The 26592-nt window shown below is 35.5% G+C and overlaps 1 protein-coding gene across 2 annotated transcripts in view; it reads right to left on the bottom strand.

Moving 5' to 3' along the window:
• CDH12 (cadherin 12) overlaps positions 1 to 26592 on the bottom strand; it is a 352791-nt gene that overhangs the window by 136320 nt on the left and 189879 nt on the right. The window lies entirely within an intron of this gene.

The raw sequence follows: 26592 nt of genomic DNA, 5'->3' as shown, positions 1-26592 counted from the left end.
TGGAATTTTTGTCTCCACATTCTTCCCTCCTGTGTCTGTTCTCAACTGGTTCAAAATTCAGGTTAGAAAAGGACTTATTCACTGGGTCCCTTTCAAATACCTCTCCTTTCTCTGGCCACATCTTGGCAGTTTAATTCCCTAAGGCATTTTTGTTAGTTTTTGTTTGTTTGTTTTCCATCATCTTTACCTTCTTTTCTCCATTCCGCTGTTGCCACTGTTACTCTGTCAAACACCGTCTCTCACTCAGAATGTCAAAGTAACATTTGACCCAGTTCTTACTGATCTCCAGTCTTTTCTTCAACCTCTGCTATAAAATATCACACTCAATGTTCCAAAAGACAAATCTCATTATGTCATTTATTGCTGGAAAAACTTCCAGGTTACCTTCAGGAAAACAATGACTTTTCAGCTTCTTTCCAGGACAACTGATCCTGCCTTTCCAGTATTGGATCCTGGTTTTCTCCTCACACCCACCCCACCCGGGCCCACCCAGGCCTAACAAAGGCAATCCCTGCTGCATTACTACTCACGTGACCTCTGAATGCTGCAGCCTTTGCTGTAATAATCATACAGCCCAATATTCTTCATTCTTTAAACAAATGTACACTCTAGCCTGCCTCCCCAGCTTGGAGACAGTTGATGTGATGGTTAATTTTATGTCTGAAGTTGGTCAGACTATGGTACCTACTTATTTATCAAACATTCATGTAGATGTTGCTTTGAAGGTATTTTGTAGATATGGTGAATATCTACTTGCAGTTAACTACAATTAAAATTTCCCTTCAATAATGGGAAAGGGCCTCATCCAATCAGTTGTCGGTCTTCAGATAAAAAAAAGGGGTTTCCTGGATAAGAATTTCTGCCTGAAGTTTGCCACATCAACTCCTGCCTGAGTTTCCAACATGCTGCCTACCCTACTGACTGTGGATAATCACATTGTGTGAGCCAGTTCCTTACAGTGAATCTGTCACTAGTTGGATAGATAGATAGACAGACAGATTGTACACAGATGTGTGAAATATAAGATGCTTATATATTATTGCTATGTTTCTATGCATAAGCTTGATTGATTCTTCTCTCTATTACTTTATTCCTGTCTAATTTTACCACTCCATTGTCTTTGAACTTTTTAAAATGTGGGCTATTTGAAATCCTCTTACACTAATTCGTATCTAAAAGATGAACAATAAATACTCCATCAAAGAAAAGAACAAAAGTACTTGGGATTCCATGTTAGTTGCCCTGTGTCAAAAGCCTACTTCAGTGATTTTTTTTTAAATGGGAAATTGAAAGTGTGTGTTACCTTGGGGGACTGAAACTGGGAAGAAATAAATCTCTGTATATTGAGATCTATTCAGGATAACGTGCAACTTACTCCCCTTCTGAAGAAGGACAGACCCAACTTGTTAAACACTAAGGAACTACAGTTTCAAAGTATGGAAACTGTTCCTTGTCTTCTAATTAATGTATGTGGAATATTTTATATATGAATGTGATTAATGTTAAAAGGTTTTCCCTCACTGGTGTGGCTCAGTGGATTGAATACCGGCCTGCCAACCAAGGGTCACTGGTGCAGTTCCAAGTCAGGGCACATACCTGGGTTGCAGGCCAGGTCTCACACTAGGGGGTGTGTGAGAAGCAACCACATATTGATGTTTCCCTCTCTTCCTCCCTTTTCTCTCCCCCCCCAAAAAAAGAAATAAAATCTTTAAAAAAGAAGATTTTACTGCAGAGATGTTTGATTACGTTTACTTAGAGTATTTATTGGAAGACAAACATTCCTTACCAAAACACAAACATTCAAGTAGATGGTTCACTTGTAAGTCAATATTTTTTCGGAATTGGCAATTTAAAATGTATTTTATTGCACACAAAACAAATTTGTCAATGTTTCAATTCTACTTGAGATGTGCCACTATTTCACAAGCCTCCAATTTCCCTCTTCCTTCATGTAAATTTTTCTTAGCTGCTCTTAGCAAAACTGTCATGTTTATAGGATTGACCCTCAAATTTTCACGCACCCTCAACCTCAGTCTTGTGCAGTATTTACCACCACCACTAGATGTCACTATTCTCTTTGCAAAAACGACCTGTAAAGTGTTGATTCACCTGAAAACACTCTGATAAGTAGATAATTTGTTAAATCTAAAAGTCAACACTGTCTGTGAGAAATCATTTGGACTCAGTAAAATTTTAATTACTATTATATTTACTATTCAAAGATAATTATAAGCCTCTCACATGGGAATAGAGCACCCACAAACATTGTCATTGCCACAGATGGTCAGAATTAATGTTAGGGCTTCTAAATAACTTCTCCTAAAATATTTTTAAAAAGAGAGAGCCCTGGCTGGTGTAGCTCAGTGGATTGAGTGTGGGCCTGTGAACCAGAGGATCGCAGTTCGCTTCCCAGTCAGGGCACATGCCTGGGTTGCAGGCCAGCTTCCATCAGGGGATGCACGAGAGGCAACCATACATTGATATTTCTCTCCCTCTCTTCTTCCCTTCCCCTCTAAAAATAAATAAATAAAATCTTTAAAAAAAAGAGAGAGAGATAGGTTTCTATATCTACCACCATCACTGATGACTCCAGTGATGATATCAAGGCAAATATCCCCATCACATTTTACAAGAACTAAATGACAAGATATTAAACATGGCTTATTCACCCTATATTGTCATTTCTCTTTTAGTAACATTATGATATATATCACTTAAAACATACAATTGTATGTTTTACAATGATCATATATTATATTAATTGTATGTACAATTAATTGTACTATAATTTACAATGATCATATATTATATTAATTGTACATAAGATTATCATATATTTGTTGCACAAATAGGTCAGAATGTTGTAAGTAACTTTCATTTACTTGCTCATTTGTCAACAAGTATTTATTGAGAACAATGTTGCCTAAGCACCTATTAGCACTTGGACTATGTCAGCGAAGAGCAAAACCTCACAAATGCCAACATGTTGGTACAATGTGCACACTTGTAGATGTGTGAAAAATCTTATCATCCACATAAGATTTGGAAGTCCACATAAGATGTCCAAATCATAAGGACGTCCTTATAAGGAACAGAAATATTTTGACTGAAAAAGAGTGACCTGCCTTTAAGGTCAGGCATCTTCATTTCATCAGAAGATATTTAAAGTTTTAGAAAAACATCGGATACTTTTAATTATTCTGGAACTACCTATAAATAATCCTCGAGTCAAGGTAGCCTTTTTGTGACTAGGCACAAAAGCCTATGCGAGAAACAATGCAGCAACTCAGGATGGTATGGTGACAAGTTGGACATCGTGTGCTATATCCACTCTTTAATTTTGTCTTATTTTTTGATCCTCCAATAATTCAAAACATGAAAGAAAATAACGGGATGAAACAGGAATAGTAGTGAGGGGAAAACAGTGTCCTGAGTGTTTTTGATAGTCACATTTGCTTCAGCGAAGGAAGGACTCCTTCTGCAGCAGCTGCTTGCAAACTGCAGATTCTTCCTAATTCTCCATCTGCTGTTCCCATTTTGGGAAGCAGTTACATAGAGAAAAACCTTTCCCTCCAAAGCACTCACATTGTCATCTCTCTTCTGTGTCTGTCCCTGAGGGACGAGAAATTGGTCCACAGCATTTCTTGAGGACTTTATTCTTAGGAAATGCGAGGAACTTAGAAAAAAACATTTTTAAAGGCACAAGGCCCACTACCCCACATTTTAGAAGTATGGAATTGTTGGGAACAGCTCTGCCTGTTTTCAGGAGTTGTAACTGCCCCCCCATGGATAAGGCCGAGTGAGTGACCTTCAGGCTGCGAGCCATTAAGGAGACAAAGGTTGTCTCTGGCAGCAGCACTGCTTCTGCTTCATCCCCTCCCCCCAACGCTTGGTCGGTTAGTCAGTGACATGTATGACCCCTCAGAGCAGGGGAACCGTCCACTTGGGAAGCCATCACGGAAGGACTCAGGGGGCTGCAGCAAAAAGGGAGTGATGGACCCTTGCCCCTTGGTTATTCTGACTTAGCTGGAGTCCCCATTTCCATCTGGGAGAAACGCTTCCTGGCTCTAATCCACTTAAGCCTAAAAACCTATGACTGGGAAAGTGGTGCAGCCCTTTGCCAGCTAGAGCAGGATCGGGGTGATCAGGCATAAGAAAGAATATGTAAAATCCTGTGAAACCTGCTTTGCTAAGAGTGCTCTCATTCATATGTTAAGGGTCTGAGCAGGAAATGAGTATGTCTCCCAAAGTTTTTGCAAACCCCTTACCTGACAGACACTGACTCAGACTAAGCTCTCAGATTTTTTTGAAATGTTATCTACTATTTGATCCTTGCCACCTGACATTGATTGATGAGCTTTACCTGTATTCTTGTGTGTTCTGAACCTAATAAAAGCCATTGAAGGGATTCTTAGTCCTTCTCCTGTGAGAGATTGACTACCTCTCCTCCCCAAGCAGATCATGTCTTGGTAGTTTCATTTTCATCTATGTGGAAAGGGGGGACTTGCGGGCAAAGTTGCCCCCATATAGAATTACTGTGTGGCTGTGAGTGCTACTGTCATAATTTTTTAAGCCTACAAGTCATAAAAGAGATAAATGAATATATGGTTAGCATTATCCATGTACTTATCATAAAACATTAAGATGAGTTTGGCAAGGCAGACCCTACATCTGATCCTAAAATTAATCTCTGTACTTCATTCCTAAAGGAAGAGCTTGTGCTCTTTCTTTGAATTTACTTTTGTTCGCTTACGTTAATTTCCCTCTGTCTTCCTTTATTTGCAACCAAGGTGCTCTCTGGTTTATGTTTGTTTGTTTTTTTGTTGCTGTTTTTCTCCCAATCAGAATGATACGAGGCCAGAAGCAAGTGTTAAAGACTATTACGGTTTCATTCTTGAAGATCTTTTCTGAATCAGTAGAGCAGCCTCTGGGAGTCACAGCAAAGCGTGCTGGGGTCAGTCCCATCGCCAGGTGAAGAGGAAACACATTCCTCTCTGTCCCCTCAGCCCTCCACGGTGCCGCTTCCTTTTTCCCTTTCAGATATGATGGGAGAAAAGCTCTGCCACTGTGGATTTCCCTTTGTGCAGAATGAACTGAAATTGTGTTATTTGTGCATTTTGGTGGCTTCAAAACAGATAAAACCCATGCCTGCAACTTCAGGGACATCAAAGGAGTCATAGAAGACCATTTAAAGTGTTTCCCTGTGTAAAATTGCTGGTTTTCTTTGTTATCTGCTAATTTTAAAATGACCCTTTATCTGTATTTCCTCAGACTACTTAACTCATTGGCTAAGTCTCAAATTGCTTTTAAACGGAAAAGGAAAACCATGAGTCTTTTCACACAATTTGTAAATGTCAAACTTGTTATAGGAATTTCTTGTACCCTAGGGGTGCCCCAAGTAGACAACTTTAATTGGTATATTTCAGAAGAATGTGTCATAGTAAACGATGGCTCTTTTCAGAAATATTTTAATAGTAATAAATAGATACTCTTAGCTCATAAAGATTATTCATCAAATTGGTGGAGGAATAAAGGATAAAAATAATCTCTATGTTCCAGAGATCTAGCTGGAGGAAATTATTTCTATCATATAAATTTTTAAAATAATCATTCATTGTTATTTCAAGTAATAATAATCATTATTAGCTTAATACAGGTTATTGTTTTAATAGAAATGTAGTAGGTACCTGAGTATAGATTGTTTCTTGAAAAGTTGCTTTGTATTTAAACACAATGTTACTCAGAGTCTATTCTATATTGAGACAGACCTGATACATGTGGTTAATTGATATGAAAATGCTTTTGTCAAATATCATCCAATATCACTTTCTTTGACTAAGCAATTGAGATACAGCTAACCTACATAGTTAAATTAATAAATAATCAGGAGAAGAATCATCAACAAATAGAGGCCAAAGTCACAAACTCTACCACTGCTTCCACTACTTAATGTCTCCATGAACATGAGGACAGTCTAGTATTTGTGGAGTCTCAATTACCTTAACTAGAGGGTGGGAGTAACCATTCAGTTATCCACTTGTTTGTTTAGAAATATTTGTTAAGCATCTTTTCTGTGCAACATTATACATATTGTATTTATAACAATAGGCTGGTATGAAAATTAAATAATAGGATAGTTATTTTTAAATGAGTACTGAGTAACTACAAAATCATTTTTATAAAATGAAACTAATTTAAAAAGTCTAATTTGCTGCTTGTAAGAGCATAACAGAAAAATGGGAACCAAATGTCCAGCCTCAGAAGACTGTTCAACTAAATCATGCTGTAGCCACACAGTGGACTATTTAGATTTGTAAATGGACAAGGAAGGATAAACAATACGAAAAGCCCTCCAAGACCCATTATTAATGCATATGTGAAGGTATAAAACGAACTTGGTGAAAAATACAAAACAATACAGAGATATTCGTGTATATACACACAAGGACACACAATAGTGTGCGTGTGTGTTTCTACATATAGGCGTGTGTGTGTGCTTTCTTATGAGGAGAAGGGATTATGGAAAAGACAACAAAGCTTTCTCCTTCTCTTTTTACTCCTCGTTCTTGCTCATCTTTCTTCTTTTCCTTTCCCTTCTGTCTCTTCTAGTCATGTTTGAATGGTTCACCATTTACTGTGTTGAGTTTAAAAATTAAAGTGTTTTCTCAGTGATGGAATCATGGGCTAATTTAAAATATTTGCTTTTCTTTTCTATAAATTTCTATATTTAAATATAATGTGTAATTTAAAATAATCATTCAATTTAGTATTGACTTTGAGGATATTGGGAAACTTTAAAACTTTACAAATCTGAATGGGGAGATCAGAAAAAAATAACTCTTGGTGAAACTAATGAATTTGTGGTAAATAAACATGTCACATTTCTTTCTTGACTTTTTTCTTCACATTTCTCAGTTAATTCAGAGAAAACATTCAAATATTCATAAATATGCCTTCTATTTCTTAGGTACTTTCATTTATTCATTCATTTACCTATTTTTCATTTATTTATTTATTTATTTAATAGACATATTAAATGTATAACTTGTCTCAGCCAATGTTCTATGTGATAAGCATACAAAGATGAATAAAACACGAAGTTTATGCCTTTAAGAAACATAAAGGATCCAGTCATTTAAACTAAAATATCTCCAAAGTGTGTTAAGTGTTGTAGTAGACATACACTGATTGTAGAGGAATGGGAGAGGGAAAAGTAAGAGACCTAAATCTGCTTTAAGCTGACATCAGGAATATCTTTGTAAAGAGGATACACTTCAGTAGAGTTCTTAGAAGTTACTGTAATCAACTAGTGTGCACATGGAGTACATTATTTTAGGAAAGGTAATTAAAAGCATAGCCAAGCAGGATTAAAACAGTTTAGGAGAGAGCAAGGTAGTGGTATAGGAAGGAGTTCCAAGAGCTCAAGCGAAGGCTGAGAATTGTATGAGGGTACGGGACTGTAATAGAGAAACGTGGTGGAATCCAGGGAGTTCTGAGGGTTGGGCCATAATGATGTGAGGTTAAAGGGGACTTTACCACAGAAAATGGGAAGCATTTTATACACGTAAAGATATCGGTTCAAATTTAGACAAGGTAGTAACTAGTTTTTGCTAACTATACTTGTCCTCTAATTATTTTTTTCCTTCTTACCTTCATTCTATTTGTTTTCACAAGTCTCTTTTCAAGATCCCAAGAAAGAGAATCCTTGTTTTTATTAATTTGATTAAAAGATTTTATCTATTTATTTTTAGAGAGAGGGGAAAGGAAGGAGAAAGAGAGGGAGAGGAACATCAATGTGCAGTTTCCTCTTGTGCACCCCCTACTGGGGACCTGGCATGCAACCCAGGCATGTGCCCCGACTGGGAATCAAACTGGAGACCCTTTGCTTCACAGGCCCATGCTCAATCCACTGAGCTACACCAGCCAGGGCCTTCTTTTTATTTCTATTCTCCCTCAATTTTCTTCTCCTCTTCCACCAGACTTGGAAGAAGAGAAAGTAAGTAAGGAAAAATTTTTAGAAAAATCTTGGCTCTCTTGAACTACATACCTAATTGAAAATATATATACATTCTAATTTATATGAATCTACAGTTGATATACCTTCTGTGAGAATATAAAATCATAGAAAAAACTTTGAATATATAGTATATAAGGAATAGAACGAAAATAGCTGTACTTTAAATTTTATGTATTCTGAATCTTTTAACCTTTTCAAGAATATATGATAATAATATATTTAAATATCAATGACTTGTTTAAGGCTTAACAATAACTTTATATATATATATATGGTTTACATGATGATATTATTATTGGATATTGTTATATCCAATAACTTTGGATATATATATATATATGCATATATATGCATATATATATGCATATATATATATATATGGTTTGCATGATGATATTGTTCCAATTTCATTCAGTAAAATACTTAAGTTTATTGCTTTCTCATTTTTCCTTATTAAAATAAAGCATTTGCATTCATCACAAAATTAGTTTTAGGTTATAGAAATTATTTCAGTAATAATTACAAATAATGTATCTCAATTACTAAAGTGTACAAAGTAGGGAATTGTAAAAAAGTAATATTATGCATAAATGGTTTTTAGACAAAATAGAAAAATATTAAAAATTGCATTGTGCTTTTAACTCTGAAAACATAAATACCCAATCAGCTATTAATTCTAGTTACTTCAAAAGCCTTATTTCTTCTTTAGATATGCTTTGTCAGATTTTGCCCAGTGAACCCACATTTTTTCTTTCTTCCTAATGATTAAAAATATCTGAGGAAACTATATTAAAAAATATGTCATATGCATGCATACAAAATAAAAATATTGAAAGCAATATATACAAAGAGATATAATTTAGTAAAAGTCTCAGATTCCAAAAACAGGCCAAACTCCCCTAGGACTTTGAATTTCTCCATTGAAGGTGTGCAAGACTACTTATGTTTAAAATATATTAATTTTATTATCATTTATTTTTGAAAAAATAAAACCTTTACAATTTGTATTTATTTGACATAAATGAGAGAATAATAATTCAGTTTTCTTACAAGCAAAAACTCTTGTCAATTTTATTTCAATTATGAAATTTACACCTGTTTCAAAAAATGGTTGAATTGGAAAAACTCATCACTACCCCCACAAGTGCAAAAACCCTGAGAATAAATAAGATATAAGAAACTGGTTTAGTATTCAATTAAATGTATTTTCCTTTGGAAAATGGTTTATTTGGAAATCTGATTATATGTAGTTATTTTGTGTTGCATGAAGTTAGCCTCATTATTAGATAATCCAAATGTAATGATCACAGAAAACTTCATAGGTATGTTTGGGCAATTCCTCCTTCCCTCCCCATCTCTCTTTCCCACTTCTCTTCACACTTATTTAAAAAAAAACATTCATCTGAGATTATCATGAAAATTCCAGAACTGTCTATAAACCATATTTATGCTTATTTTTTTTACTTGAAAGTATTATGTTCACGAGAGAGTCAGGCTTTCCAGTTATAAATAGTCCCTTTACTTCAAAAAGGATTGCACTTCTGAAATGAACTTTTGTACACGTATTCGAATATTCACTTGAATATTGATGGCTGCCTGCAAGCTAGCTGCAGGTCCTTTTAGTTACCAGAGCTGCACTAACTTGCAATATCTTTCCATGACTATTTGTAGGTAAAATTTTGCAGGCACTGCCTCTAGCCAAAGGTAAGCTTTAGGATAGCAACATAATCTCTAAGGGAAAAAAAATGAAATAACCTGATTACCCAAACATCAAATGGAAATACACCATGCTTAACAATTTTTTAAGATAATGGTTTCAGAGATTGTTCAATGTTTATGAAAACATTAAAATTAAGATAATAGTCATTTAACCAAATGTATACTTAAATCAATAAAATCATATTTATTATATAAATTTTTAGCTCAAATGTTTCAAATTTTGAATGATTTGTCAATTTATGCTTAAAACTAAACTTGAAGAATGTGACTGGTCCTTCCCATCAAGAAACTTTACTCAAAGCCTGTTCCACTAAATGAAACTTAAATTACTGATGTGTGCTTAGATGTAACTGAATTCAAATAACTCTTTGGACCAAAACATTTTTCTATATACTCAGCAAATTGGCTGGTGTTCTTAGACTTTGCAGTATCACAGAAATTAAGTGACAAGGTATTTAGTGGACAGAGCATTATGTGAGATGTCTCTCCACATCGAATCAAATGAATGATGTCCTCAAGTTTCAGTGGGGAGAATGGTGTGGCTAGTTGCATCTTTTAATCTAGCTTGCTTGTTGTTTACTAGAGTACTTTATTTTTAAATATGGAAACTGGAGAATATCTGTTGTGGTACACGGAATAATGGATCCCCCAAATGCCCACATCCTAGTCCCTAGAGCCTGTAGATATGTTACCTAAATGGCAGCAAGGATGCTGCAGCTGTGGCTGTGGGTGGATCTCGAGATGGAGAGGTGCTTCTGGGTTATCTGAGAGGGCCCAGTGTAGTCACAGGCATCCTTCTGTGTGTAAGAAGGAGGGTTACAGTGAGAGAGGAGACGAGTGACATGAAGCAGTGGTCAAAGTAATGTGATTTCAGGTAGAGACAGAGGGCATAAATATCGAATGTGGATGGTCTCAAGAAGATGAAAGCAAAGAAATGGATTGTTCTTACAGGCTCCAGAATAAGGCAACTTTTGATTTTAACCTGTAAGTCCATTTTCAAACTTTTTATCTCCAGTGTTATAAGGTAATAAATTTGTTTTTATGTTAACCCAGTATGTTTGTGGTAATGAGCTATAGATGCTAAGAGGTAAATGTGGTTATATAGATGGTTAGAGAAGTAGTAAATCTAGATGTAGATTTTATGATTTTTGCCTAGATTCTTATAATTTTAATTGTATATAGTTAGTATTCTATTAATTTTTCTCATACTTCCTTTTTATATTAAAATTATGAGTCTACATGTTCATATATAATCACATATAAATATATATTTATATATAAACACACATATACATCAATATTCAAAATGCTGAAGCATTTGAAATCATGATACTGATAATATAACTCTCATTTCTATTTGTTCAGTGATATCTCTTTAGTCTTTAAGTGCATGCATAGTCTAACTGTGATTTTTTAGACTAGCCTGAAAAAAATCACAGGAGTAGTGGCAACATAAAACCATAATATTTGATGTCAAACAGTGTCAAACCCCCACATGACCCTTCAGTGACCCTTCAGAATATATATATATTCTATTTAAGTTTAGCTAAATGAACAAAAAAGTTTATAGTAATTTTTAAATTTAATTTTTATCGTATTGTTTTCATTACCATTTAGTCCCCTATAGACTCCTCCCCCCAGCAATCACCACACTGCTGTCCACATCCATGAGTTCTTTTCCTTTTCTGCTCTGCCCCTCCCCCCGACCTCCTCCCCACTGCAGCTATCATCTGCTCTCCATCTACAAGTCTGTCTTGGTTTTGCTGGTTGGATCAGTTTGTTCATTAGAGTCTACCTGTAGGTGAAATTATATAGCACTTGTCCTTCTCTGACTGGTTTGTACAGTAAAAATTAAGGTATATTTACATAATACTTAATTCATCCTTAAAATTCATTTGACCAATTATTGACATTTGCTTAAATCCAAAGTTGATTTTATTTTTTTCCATGGCGTAATTTTATGTGTGTGACCAGTACTTCTCCCTAATATTGGTGTGCAGAAAGAATATACAAAGTGCTCATTCATTAACGTTTTGACTTAACCAAAACACCATTGTCAATGAAAGCACACAGCAGATCACTACAGATGCGTCACTGTTGAGAGCTGTACTGCTATGGTAGCAACTCCAGAATGGGCTGTACTGAAAATTACAAAGAACCATCCCAATGACAGAATAGAAAATAGGAGTTAATACTTCAGTGTTGTTGTGTAAAACAATTTATTTAGACTTTAGTAATTAACTTTAGAAGTCATTCTTTAATCATTGCCTTATAATTTGGTAGTTTCTAAAGAGAAGTTTTATCAGTGAATTAGCAAGACAAACTAAAACAAATGTTTCAGGATCCAGTGCAAAATTAAAATATGGAACACCTTGTTAAAAATGACTAAAATGTCATCATGGTAAGAGCAGAGACTTAATGAAATGCAAGGCCCTTCTAGCACAGAGCCTTGTGAAGAGGGACAGGTCACACACCTCCGACTGTAGCCCTGAAATGAGGCCACCATACCTGAAAAGTTTAAGGCTCGGGCCCACAGCCATCTTTTCATACAAAACCTGTGTCCGTACACGTCTATGTCCAACCTCTGAATTAGATTTCAGAAGCATTTTGTAGAGTACCTGGTCTAGCCCTGTCTTCTTTATAAAGGAGAAAACTGAACCACACAGCACTTTAATTATATCAGTAGTTGAGATAAGAACTAGTAACCTTATTCTAAACACATTTAGGACTTTCTCCTGGCAGCCAGTTTAGTGCTCCTTTTATCACCGTGGTAGACATCCCTGCTTTCATCAGGGGAAACTGAGCTGCATGTCTGCTCTAATTCAAGCTTTGAAATAGTCTCTGAATGGATCGTTTCACTCTGTGTTCGGCAGGGTGGAGGATGCCGATGACAAAGGGAGTACCAGGATTTTGAGGGATTGCATGATGATTGTTACATAGTAAGAAAAAATTGGAAGTAGAGAAACTATTGAATCTGTTTTCAAACCTGGGATGCTTTTGAGAGTTGAGACAATAAAATGTTGGGAAAGCAATGAAAATAGTATTTCACTATAGTGTAATAATGCTTTTTCAAAAGCGGTATTTTCTTTAGTATTTATATTATTTATTATGATTGGATATATCATTTATTCACTATACTAATTATCTTATAATTTGGAATATAGAGTTAGTATTTATTTAGGCAATTCATATTATAGTTATTAAATTCAGGAATAAAAATTAGGCATTACAGAAGCTTTGTTTCTTGAGGCTTGCTAAAAATTACAACATGATGTCTCTCAAAGCTATGAAAAAAGTAGATGCAAATAGACACCAATTACAAGCTAGAATTTCTAAGTGAGACTACATTTTGAAACTCTGTGTGCTGCTTGTAACTATCAGAGCATCTGTCTGCTTTTTTATTATAAAATGAGAGATTTTACTACTGGATAAACAACTGGTGTTCTGACAAAGGAAGAGATCAGTTGTTCGTTGAATCAATGTTTGACTGGTCTCAGTCATTTTTGTTCTCTAGGTACTACTTGATTATGACGAGCGAAGAATGTATTTTCTCTGAAGTGCAGGCAGGGGACAGAAGGAAGCTGTGTGGGTGTCATGGCTTGTTTGTTTGGGAGAAGCACTTGCCGCAGCAGATAGCAGCATGATTCACGTTGTTGAGTAGAGTGATCACACAGTGTGTTCCCTTGTGAAATTTGTGTCTAAGAACCTCAGTGGCAGATAGGATGGCTGATGGCACTCATTATTTAGTTCTGATTATTTTCTGGTACAATGTTAGATTGTTATACATTAAGTTCTTTAATTTATATACAGCCTTCCATATACCCATTTTACAAATGAGAAGTTTGGTGTTCATGAATGTCAAATCATCTACCTATAGTTACTCAGATGAAAATTAGTGGAGCTGATATTGTCTTAATCAAATGTCAATCTCTTTTCTCATAAAATAGAGGTTCCATAATGTAGTAAAATAAAATTAATTATAAAAAGACAAATGGCTTAATGTATAAAATATGCTGAATATGTGAATGAGCAGATGCAGTCTCTAGTAACGTAAGGATAAGTGATTTAAACTATATGTTCCACTCAAAACAACAAAAATACCAGTTATATACATTTTTAACATTTCTGAAGTAGATATTTTAAATATTCTATTTTATTTACACCATTGGATTTTTTTAGCCTTTTTAAATATATTGCTTGATAGAATTTCTTGGATCTGTACATTTAAAATTCTCTTTTTTTTAAACAATTCTATTTATTTATTTTTAGAGAGAAAGAAAGAAAGGGAGAGAAACATCAGTGTGTGGTTGCCTTTCTTGCACCCCCTACTGAGGACCTGGCCCTCAAACCAGGCATGTGAGCTGACTAGAAATTGAACTGGTGACCCCTTGCTTCACAGGTTGCCACTCACTCAATTCACTGAGCCACACCAATCAGGGCTGAAAATTTTCCTAAAAATTAGGAAACTTTGGCAATTATTTCTTCAAATATTTCATGCTCCATTTTTGTCTCTTATTCTTCTTGGACTCTAGTTATATAAATATTTGATGCATATCATCCCATATCTCTTAATCCTCTTAATCTCTTATTTAGCTCAATCACTTTTCTCTTTTATTTGAGATTAGATCATTTCAAAGACTCTGTTTTCAATGTCTGTTTCTTTTAACTAGTTGCAATCTGCTATTTAGTTCTGTCAGTGAATTTTAATTGTATTTTGCACTTTTAATTTTTATTATGTCTATTATTCATAAATTTATTTTTATTCTACCATTATGACAATATTTTCATTCATCATAAAATGCATTTGAGATAAATATCTGTTAATTTCAACACTTGAATCATTATTATGTTTATTATTATTGACTGGGCTTTTTATTTTTTATTATTGATCAAATATTTTCGGTTATCTGCATAACCTATATTTTTATTATATGGTAGGTATGTAGAATAGTATGTTGTAGAAAATCTGAGTGTTTTCTTCTGGTAAGGACCTTAAGATAGTTGCAATTTAATTACTGGCAGAGCCTGTTAATCTTGTCAGGCCTAGTTTAACTCTGTTGAGGAAAGTCTCTTACATTTTTGTTCTTGGACATAGGGCATACTTGTTACTAAAGATAATGGTCTTTTTTCTCATACAAAGCCTTTCTGGGGCATCAGATAAATGTCTGTGATGTTCAGAGAAATCTCTCCCTTGTGCCAAGTCAATAAAGTCAACATCTCAACATCTCCCTGACCCGTGTTATCTCCAGCGGGCACATTTTCACAGTATTTTTATATTTAATAACCATCATATCTCACTTCCTGTGTTCTGAGTGCTTATTTCAAATATTGTAGATAAATATTATTCACAAAAATATGTACTTTTAGAAGGACGTGTTTCTAAAAGGGTCCTTCTAATGTGATTTACTAGAAACAAGGATGAAGAAAAAGCAGAATTAATTAATGACATATTTCCAAATATAAAACCCTGAGGAGAAAAAGCTGTTGAAGAAAGAAGGTGGAAAATGACTAGCAGTCATTGAAACCCTTCTAGGGTTTAGCTTTTTTACAAGTGGCATCTCTCAGAATCCTTATGACAATACTTAGTGTCAAATAATACTTAACATCCAAATTTACAAACACACACACACACACACACACACACACACACACACACACACACACACACATTTTCTAAACACTTTTTCCACTTCTTCAAAGCTTGGATTCAGATCTTTAGCACTCCAGGGTCTGTTTTGCTTTCCCTACAACAGCCTGCCTTTCTAGAATTACGACATTTTGTTGTTATTGTTGTTGTTATCAGTATTCTGCAAACACACTTTTAGTCTTTCTCTTTCTAGTTTTACTAATCCTTTTTAATGGCATTTTCCAAAAATCACCCACACGAAAAATAAATACATGGACCCCAAAAATAATCTTTGAAAGCCTTCCTTCTTCTTCTGTTTACCAAATAATAATCTTATTACCGTAGTAAAAAGACTTTAAAATATTTAATTCTCAGAGCTCTCCCAGATTGCGAAGTTCTAAATCTGCTACTATCATTGAAATTGTAGACAAAGGCAATGTTCTTGAAGATCAGGTGTATGGCTCTCTTATGGTTCAGGTAACATACACATTATATTTTTAAAAAATACCAAATAAACTTTTATATTATATTTATGCTACATTTTATGCAGAGCTGAGACCTATTTAAAATGAATTCTTCATAATCCCCTTTGTATTTTGATATTTCCAATTCTTTGTTAAGTTTAAGTAGTGCCAGATTGTTTTTCTGAAGAGTAAAGGATAAGAAATATAGGTAGTAAAAATTTATATGACCTTGAGTAACTCTAGAATATTCATTCTAGTTAGGCCAAAAAATAATAATAAAAGGAGACTCAGCTTAAATGAATAAATATATTGACAATAGAAATACAAACACAATCAGGTGAGTGAGTCACTTCTACTTGAGACCTCTGGCTAAATAGGCACTAAATATTAGTTTTGAAAAATATTCTTCAATGATAATTAATTCTTTTGGAAGTGGAAATTATATTTTTAGAAGATTTGGGTAGGTGGAAATATTTTTTTCCTCTTACAATACAGTTTCTACTAAATTCTTGTGATAACATTGTTTTCAGTATAAATCATTTCAATGTCAAACAGCTTATTCTTGATTAAACATAGGCAAAAAGAGAAGAAAAGGGCATGAAAAAATCACTGCATATTCAGGCAGCCACCAATCTCTTTCTTGTCTAATTAAAATTTGCAGTAACTAATCATGTTTTGGCATTTTCTTATCATCACAGCCTTTCATGAAATTGTCTTATTACAATGTTTTTCTCACAGGAAAAGTTAACATGGAAGGCAGTTTAATTGATATTTTTTTCCCTTCCTGTCTTGTGGTCAATTAAACAAATTGTACCAAATTTTGATATTCCTCTTTTTTTTCTTGTAAAATTGTACCTGCTGATTTTCGTATTTGGGAGTTACAGACTTGGTCAGAAATGAAAATAGTGCCAACTTTGATAAATTCACCCTAACCTTATTTCTGAACTATTTCCCTGTAATAGTTCTCGGGTAGTACTTGTTAGTATAGGCAGTTGTTATTAAACTTGTTTTCAGCAATTTTTCAGTTTCTCTTTCACCACTAATATCTCAGTGAGGCAAAAAAAAACAAACACCTTATGAATGCTGAAAAATCATATGGAGTAGGAACGTTTCAACCCAATCTGAAGATTATCCTCTTTCAGCCTTCTTAGTTTTTGTTTTAAACTTTTAATTTTAAAAATATGGATACATAACTGAAAGTAGAATTATTGTTGCAGGGAAATAAAAATAATTTCTTCTGAACTTTTAGTATTTTGAGATAGTGTTCAAGTGATTTTAATAAAGTCAAGCCATTCCTTTCTGCGTGGGCTGAATCGAGCATCTGATTTTATACACGTTAGTGTGAGACTTGCCTCCACCCTTCATTTGATCTCTGTTCCTATTACGATTTTCTTTCCTTCCTTCCTTCCTTCCTTTTTTCCTTCCTTCCTTCCTTCCTTTTTTCCTTCCTTCCTTCCTCCCTCCCTTCCTTCCTCCTTCTTTCTCATCTTTTTGAGGAGGTATTTTCCAAATATACACCAAAATATAGTATCATATGATTTGGAAAAACACTTGGATCCTGTAAAAATCAAAGCATCACCAAATATTTGGTTTGATGATGAAGTACTGTGCCTCAGATGATAAAATTGATTCTTTTTCATTTTCAATTGACTCAGGTGCTGCACCTGGTTTTTATTGTGAATTTCCTAGGTTAATTTCTGGATAGATTTGTATATAGTGACACGCTCTTCACTGTTTTTGAATTTGAATTACATGCACTTGTCACACTGAGTTATTTCCAGACATAGATTTCAAATCCTTCCTCATGTTTGGGTTAAAGATCTCATTAACTTAGTAGTCCTGCCATCCCGTCTGTCTTTGAGTTCGTTCACAGGATGGCACATTTTCACCTTGATGGATGGGTATAATCCATCAGTGTCTGGCTGCTTGAGGTTAATTTCCTTAATACTAAGCTTAGTTTATGTCCATCTGCAAACCTGAATGCATCGCGCAGTGGACAGCAGAAACAAAAACAGTTTCAGAAAATTCAGCTGACAACCACATGGGATATCCAGTACAAACCACTGAACCTCAGAGCACTCCTGTTGCCAGCATGGTTTATTTTACATAGGTGCGGTTACTCTCTTATGATCACTTACTGTAAAGCAAGAGACCACTGGGCCAGGGAACTCTTTTGCCTGCTTTTGTATACACACACTAACCAGAATAGAGCAAATAAGAAAACACAGTCCCTCAGCTGGAAGACAACTTTAAAGAAAAATGATGTTCATAGCTATCCCGCCAGTAGCTGGCAAAGCAGTTTTTACAAAACATATTTAATGTTTACAACCACTTGGAGGCTGGGGAGAGAGTAACACTTTGAAAATATGTTTAATGTTTTGAAGTACTCTGTGGCCAAAAAGCAACTCCTGCTAACATATATTTAATGCTTAGAGTCATTTAGCTGTTAGGGGAAAAAAAAGGAACTTCTTGTTAATTTTTAACATTTATTGCTGATCAGTGGCTGCTAAGGCAACGATCAGTGTAGCGTGGTTTATGTGTGGGGACACACGGTGCTGCTACAAAAACAATTCATACGCTTCTCGCAAAGCCATAACAAAACTGTCAATACCGTTGCCTTTGTGATTGTACTGCTAATAAATTCATAGGACTCAAGCATAGGAATAAAATGCTCCCTGAACACAGTCATAACATCCTATGGCCCTGAAAATAGTTCTGCCATGCTGTGTGCTGTGGAAATATCACTGCGGACACCAGAGCGATCACCAGGCCTTGCTTGACTTCATCAAAGCTGTTTAAGTGACTCAGCAGATTGCAAAGCAAAAGTCTCATTTGATAATCCGTGTTGCTTACAAATCAAGAGCTTGTCTCCACTTACTAAGGTAAAAGAGTACTCTACACCAAAGAGAATTTAAACTGGAATGGAATGTCTGTTAGGTTTTTAAATAGGTTTGGTGCAGTTTGTAGGAAAAAAAAACAGTAGAAAATATTGAGGTCATGTGTCAGAGGGAGCAACCATGTAAAAAGGACTCAGATAATTAGCAGGGACCTCCTGAACTTTGGCATTTTCTCTTGCTAGTTTCCTGAGAATCATCGCCAAATTTTAACAGGATTCTTCCCCATTTAATAAGCCCATTTTTCCAGGCACACACATTTTCTCCTTTACTGCTTGCAATAGCTCTGGGAATAATGCATTTTATTCCTCATTTGTAAGTAAGGAAACCAATGCCCAATGAGGCCAAAAGCCTATGCAAATACTTAAAAAGGGAAGTGGTAGAGCAGGGAATTAGACTCTCAAGTTCACCCTCACGTACTGTGTGACTAGAACATGCTACCACAGAGTCCTGCGTCCTGCCCACTTTCTCAGTGAAGTCATTTCTTTCCTTAATTAACTGTAAGAATAGGTATGATACTGTCCAGCATGTAAAAGAAGTTTCAAAAACCAGTATTTTAGCAAAAATGAATTCTGGCCTTATGGAACATTTCTTAGGTCATTCTTAGCCTCTAGCATAAAAAATTGGACAGTTCAATAAGTTAAGAAGCAAAAACTGAATGAAGGACCCCTGATTTAAACACTGTTAATGCATGAACAGACAATCTAGAGACAGTCGATTTTAGGAACACATTAAGTCCCCTTATGAATCAAAGAGAGGTCTTTCCTCTTTGTTGATCTTCTAGAAGAAGTTACTTCTCAATTCTAGCAGGGATGGAGAGAGGTAGGCTTTTGTGCTGGCACAGATACAGGGATGGAGTTTGGCTGGATCTGCAACAGACCAGAGCAAGGTATTGGAGCTGGAGCAGACTGAGAAAGTTGTCCACATAGAACTGCAGACAATGGGTATGAGTGATCCATTGAAGCAGGGAAGCAATCAGTGTGGGGAGACTTAGAGCGCTCATGTGATGAGCAAAACTGCCCAGTGAGAGAGACAAAACCATGGAAACAGCCAGTTCAGATTGCCAAGGTTGGAATGGAGTCATCAGGGGATCAGCAAGGGGTTTGACCAGCAGGACTCAGTTGGCTGCGCATCCTGCAAAGTAAAAGGTCGCACGTCAGATTCTGGTCAGGGCACATGCCTGGGTTGTGGGCCAGTCCTGGATTAGGGCATGTGTGAGAGGCAATTGATCATTGATGTTTCTCTCCCTCTCCTTCTCCCTCCTTTCCCTTCTCTCTTAAATTAAAAATAAATAAAATCTCTCTCTCTGTCTCTCTCTCTTTCTATATATATATATATATATATATATATATATATATATATATATATATGTGTGTGTGTGTGTGTGTGTGTGTGGGTATGTGTGTATACATATAGATATATAGAGATTTTATCATATATGACTCTTATTTATCATATGTACATATATAATTTCTCAATCTCAGAAAAGAGTTACAAATTATAAAAGGATTGAAAAAAAACTGGAATAAATAATGGTGTTAGAGATTTCATTGGCCAAATCTAAAACATTTTCAATATTAAAATAATGATACTAACAGATTAGAAGCATTTAATAGAGTAAGAAAACTTGAAACTACACTGATATAAATTTTAAGATAAATAATTTTAAAGTGTGATGACAACCAGGTTATCACTGTAGTTTTAGAATACCTCTGGCCAAAATATGGAATAATCACAAAGAGATAAAAAATAAGCTTATAGTAAAATTTTTATCTAATGCAAGGAAGGCCTACTTCCAATAGTTACACCATGATCTAATCCTTTTGTCTGGAGTCTGGAATGGCCTTGCCAAGTTGATCCTAACAAATGAAATGTCACAGAAGTGACAGGATATCAGTCCCAAGGTGACAACAACACAACAGAAGTGGTCCCAGGGGTGTACTCCCCCAGGTAATTTTCAGGGAAGACCACATTCCCAATTGCCAGCTTGACACTCCATCCATGGAAGACTTTGAAGCAGAGACACCCAGCAAAGCTGAGCCCATATGCATGAATCAGATAAACCAAGAGGTAAAACAATCTGTGGTTTTCGACCTCCAAATTCTGGGGTAAGTTGTTACATCATAATGGATAATACCATTTTTTTTTATTTTTATCAGGTAGTGGGATACTGACATAACAAATACTTAAATGAGAGAATGGTTTTGTACTCAGGCATTGGCTTTGAAGAGAATGTCAGAATGTTTACTGGATGTTGGACTTGGAATGTGATGCAGGTGAGGGCTTACATGAAACTAAGAACATTGTATTGGAATCTGGAGGAAGATAGATCATTATTATGCATGACAGGAAATTTAGCAAAACTGTTGCCTGCATTTACTTGGACAAGAAAAAATGGACCTATTGATGTTTAAACAACAAAAAAGGACTTATATTTCCCTGGATGATATGGCTCAGTGGATTGAGTGCTGGCCTGTAAACCAAAGTGTTGCTGGTTCAATTCCCAGTCAAGGCACATGCCTGGGTTGCAGACCAGATTCCCCAGTGCAGGGCGCATGAGACACAACCACACATTGATGTTTCTCTCCCTCTCTTCCTCCCTCTCTTCCCCTCTGTCTAAAAATAAAATAAATTAAATCTAAAAAAAGAAAATAAACAAAATCTTTCAAATAAAGGATTTATATCTTGTTTATTTTAAAGATTCTTAGTCTTTGCAGATTGTAAATGATGGTAAAATTAAGAAATAGTTTCTAAGGCTAGATTAGATGCAGGACACACAAGTTAATATTGTCAAAAGATCTCACCATTGGTAGTGACTATAAAATCTTCTGTTCAGATCTTAAAAATATCAAGATAGTCCATTGGTTTACTATCTAGTCAGCCAATTCTCTCTTAAGAGATTAACTGTATATATAGTTTAAGGAGCCTCTCTGCTAAACAGTAAGGAACCCAATTCAGGAAAGGACTTTTTCACTCATACATCTCAGTTAGGTCCAAGGTGAAGAAAGACTTATCTTTAAGATATTTGTTGGTAAATTCAGTTAACCCAAAGAAAACTTATGAGATACCTATACTACCTATAAAGATTTTAAGAAGTTCCATGTGTAAAAACATCACAAGTGTGGGCTGATAAACAAGAGAGAGATTGTACAGTGAGGGCAGGCCTTTAGACCCCTTGAAATTTTTTTTAATATTTTCTTTTTTTAATTTAATTTATTTATTTTTAGAGAGAGAGGAAGGGAGGGAGAAAGAGAGAAATGTCAATGCGTGGTTGCCTCTCACATGCCCCCACTAGGGGACCTGGTTCGCAACCCAGGCATGTGCCTTGACTGGGAATCAAACCGGTGACCCTTTGGTTCACAGCCAGCGCTCAATCCACTAAGCTACACCAGCCAGGGCTTGGACCTCTTGAATTCTATTTGCAGAAAGCTAAATAAGAGAGCTGCTTGGCTGCAAGTAGATGTGATACTCAATGAAAAAGGACGTGTTACTTCAGCAGGTAGATCCAAGACAGTAAAACTGAGGACCCTGGACAACTATTCCTAGCCCTTGAACCTAACCAAAGAGCTTTCAATATTTACCAGCTATATTTAAAAAATGTGGTGGACCATTAACTCCTACACGCTGTTCATCTCCCCCCCTCTTTTGAACAGAAATGTCTAATGAAGTTACCTCACGCATGCCTCACTGTTGTATGCTGGGTGTGTGTGAGGTAAATAACAGGTCTCTTCAGTATCACAGGTCTACAAATTAAGAATTAAAGCCTAAATACCTCAACCATGCCTTGATTTAAATGAGTTTCTGGACTTTGAACTTGTGCCATATTGTGACAAAAATGTGAGCATCCTAGAAAGGGGCTAAGTATATTTTACATGACAGAGCAATATGAATAACTGTGGGCGGATGGTGAAGTGTGGTGGGCAGGTCCTAAGAGGGTCCTCAATAATAATCCCAGTTCCTTTGTATTCATGGTTTTGTATAATCCTATTCCCTGAATGTGGGCTGGATTTACTTATAACAATTGAAATATAGCGGAAGAAATGGTACCTCACTTTCAAGATTAGGTTATAAATAATTTGTGGCTTTGATCAGAGATGTTTTCTCTTTTTTAGACAGATAACCCTGAGGGAAGCCCACTTCCACATAGTCTCTTAGTGAGGTCTATGTGGCAAGGGACTTTACGGAAGAGAATTCCTATCTCCGCACAATTAAGCCTTTAGATCAGACCACAGCCTCAGCCAGTAACTTGGCTGCAACCTTTGGGAGACCTTGACCCAGAGATGCCTCTCTAAGCCACTTGTCAATATCCATGCTCCTGTGAGAAGTGAATGCATGTTCTTTTACACTGCTAAGTTCAGGGTTAATTTTTCTGCAGCCATAGATAACTAATACAAAATCTTTACGAAGTAATAAAAATAAACATTATGTGTAATGGGGCAAATCAAAATTATGTTTCACTTGATAGCATACAGAAAGAATACAGCATCACCTCTGTGATGTACCTAACACAGATGCATGTGCTGAATTAGGAGAGAACATCAGAAAAGGCCAAGATGGTGTCACTCTTTTTAAAATCTTCAAAACTGTTAGAGTCACTGAATTCAAAAACAAACAAACAAACAAAAACAGTAAGGAACTAACTAGGAGGAAACCAAAGGGACATGGCATTTAAATGCAATATGTAATTTTAAATTTAAAAATTTTGTTATATAAGAAATTGTTGAGGCATTTGATGAAGCCTGAATGGGGTTTAAGGATTAGATTGCAATGAGGCATTAGAGTTAATTTCCTGATGTTAAGCATTAAATTTTGATTATTAAAAAAATAATGTCTTTGTTTGTAGAAAAGAGCCAATATTCTGTCTCTAACTTCCAGGCAAAGACTGTGTGGGACACAGAGAGAAGCCGAGGATAATGTGCCTGTTCCTACGGTGCTACGTGGGCTACTGTCTGTGGTCACGGCTGGCTCATGAGATAAGATAATAAATCTGCTTCACCATTTCTTAGTTTGTCCACCACCGCATTTCCACACATGCAAGAAAATGTGGATATTGATTCATGTTTCTAAATTATAATAATGATATAATAAAGTAATGTGAAGTGGAGTCGCAACCTTCCTATTTCTATCCTGCAATTGGATTATTTAAGTATGACCATATAGAAAACATTCTTTTTAATAACCTACTAAAAGGTCTGCCAAAATTTTCATCTTAGCATTCATCTCCAAATTTTATGTAAAGTTAAGAAGACAAAGGGAAGCAGTTTAATGTTTTGTTAAGTTAGCAGTGTAATTCCCTTGCTTTTTGATGTCAGTGGATAAGAGATACCTGTTCCACAGATTTTAACTGGGGACATTCATTCTCAAATTAATATAGTTAACAATATAATATAACATGCATTCAAAAGAATGGGCTCATTTGAGATGGAAAACTAAATGTAACCCCCCAAATATTTTAGAAATCACTAACCTCCAAATAAAAGGCATAATTACTTGTGATTAAGTTCATCTAAAGATCCTGAGAGTAATTCCTACTTTGTGATACATAAGTCTTAAGTTTTCATATAAAAATAAATATCAAATGTAAACAGCACTGCAGGAGTGTGTTGTAATGATTAAATGAAATAGAAAATGAAAATATCTATTTAGATCTTCTGGCCCCTGTCTATTGCTCAGAAAATGGTAGGTCTCCACATAAATTATGATTCTGAATTGCTATGTATTAAACATGTCAGAGAGACCTGGTTAGTAAAAACCCAATCAGCTGCCTCAAAATGGCTTAGCTCAGACAGAGGAAGATAGTACAAGTATGAATATGGATTTGAAGATATTAAACCTGTCAGCACTCCAGGAAAAGTAACTTAAACGGCATACCCTACTGATACATAATTACCAGATATGGAAGAGGGCACATTACTGTAATTCATTGTTACTCTGGTGATCTTAAAGAATTAAGACCACATTCATAATGACCAAATTTGTCTCCGAGGAGTAACTCTGAGTAGGGGAATCTGGATCATTAAGTAATTTCCTTAGGTCAGAGTAAAAGCACTTTAACTATGGATATTACTTCTGTGACATACTGGGTGTCGCACAAGTTGGTAACAAAGTGACCTTTCTCTCAAACAATTCATAGATTCACTAGAATTTCTACAACTCTCAGGAACTTAATATATTCCACAGTCTTAAATGTCTTAAATATTGATTTTCCTCTGAAATCTTTACTTACCCTGCTCACTACCATCTCCCTTTTATACAATTATGTTTTTTATAATTTTCACTTTATTTAATCTCCATTCCAGGTTTAACTGTTCATCATCCTTTCAGATGTACTACTCCGTTATTGCTAAATAGACATTTATGTAATAAATTTTGTTTCCCTGTTATAGTATTTCTTGGTATTCTATAGTACAAAATTAGCTATTGTACTACATGTATTTTTAGACTGCTTGATTCTTCTCTTTTATTAAAAATGAAATAGCAGCATTCTCAATTATTGGGAAAACAGTTATTTCCTAGAGAATATCTCAAACACAGACACACATATATATAACTGACAGAAGGATTTGCTGCACTGCCCTGTATACTGCTGTGAGCTCCATCTGGTCTTGACCAAAAGTTATTTTCAAATTCTAAGGGAAATGATACAGGATTTGCCTAGAAGGGGTGTAGGGGAAGAAAATAGAGAATAAATAATTATTGGACAAAACGGCTTCCAGCAGCGAAGCATTTCCCTGTGGTGAGAAAGGTGTGCATGGGGATGGAGTTCAGGAGCTCTAGGAAAATCAATACATCTGGACGCAGGTTGATTTGGTTAGACTTTGTTTAGCTTTTGGTTGGCCACATAGAAACAAACACATCAAATACTGCACATCTAACTGGGATTCTTAAATTTTTTTTGGTTACATGTGCATAGGCAGGATTGCAGAGAATGGCAAGATCAGTACATGGCAGATATCCAGTTTCTAATATGTAATCTGTATGTGGTGTTTATAATTTTTGGTATTTATTTGGAAAAAGTACATTATGTAGATGCAGTATATTCTCCCATAGCTCTTTCTGGTACCTCAGTGCAGCTCAGCAAACAGCGTCTCTACCAAACAGTACACAAAAGCTGTTTTGTTCTCTTATTCACCTACCTCTTGCCTAGTTTTCCAGATTTATTTCTCTCTTCAAGAACTAGCTGTGAACTTCTGATGTAAGGGCTCAGACTCTGCAACTATCCTTTCTTTATCTTAGCTGGCACTACAGAAGACTTAATTGTTTATATTATAAGAGGATGTTCTAATACTACAGAGAGGTGTGTGTTTGCTTTCAGGATGCTGTTTGGGTAATAAAGTGTCATTGAGGATCATGATTTCATGTAAATATCTCCAATTTTCATGAAGTCAGCACCAGGCTAAACCATTTATTACTAAAAAGCATTGTCTTCTTAAAAGCCATACTGTTTCTCAAAATATTACCTTCATTTTTCTCCTCCTGTAAAAGCAAAACATCCTTTTTTAAAAATTGTACTTCCCCATTTTCAGGGTCTACTTTTCTAATAAGACATATTCCAATTGTATTTTTAAATCTCTAGCAACCACAGCACCACATAAAAGAGGCAGCTCAAAGCTGTAGCAGAAACCCAGCAATAGATATGCAGCCTTGCGTCTGCACACAAAAATTTCACATTTAGGTGAACTACTCTGAGCCGATTTCTCAGGTCAAAGAAAGAATATGGTCTTTGAATGCCTGATAAGGTCACAGACACAATTTCAAGTGCATTTATGGTTGATCTGTGTGACAAGTCCTATAGCCAGTATCCTCCTTCTGCCCTCAGGGTACAAACTTCTTGTGTGTCTACAACCAATTGTAAGGGCAGCAGAACCTCCC

The sequence above is a fragment of the Artibeus jamaicensis genome, unplaced genomic scaffold (assembly GCF_021234435.1).
Source record: "Artibeus jamaicensis isolate MK-2021 breed Jamaican fruit bat unplaced genomic scaffold, CSHL_Jam_final scaffold_369, whole genome shotgun sequence".
NCBI lineage: Eukaryota > Metazoa > Chordata > Mammalia > Chiroptera > Phyllostomidae > Artibeus > Artibeus jamaicensis.
The sequence above is the reverse complement of the archived record's forward strand: the minus strand, read 5'-3'. Positions and strand labels throughout refer to the sequence as shown.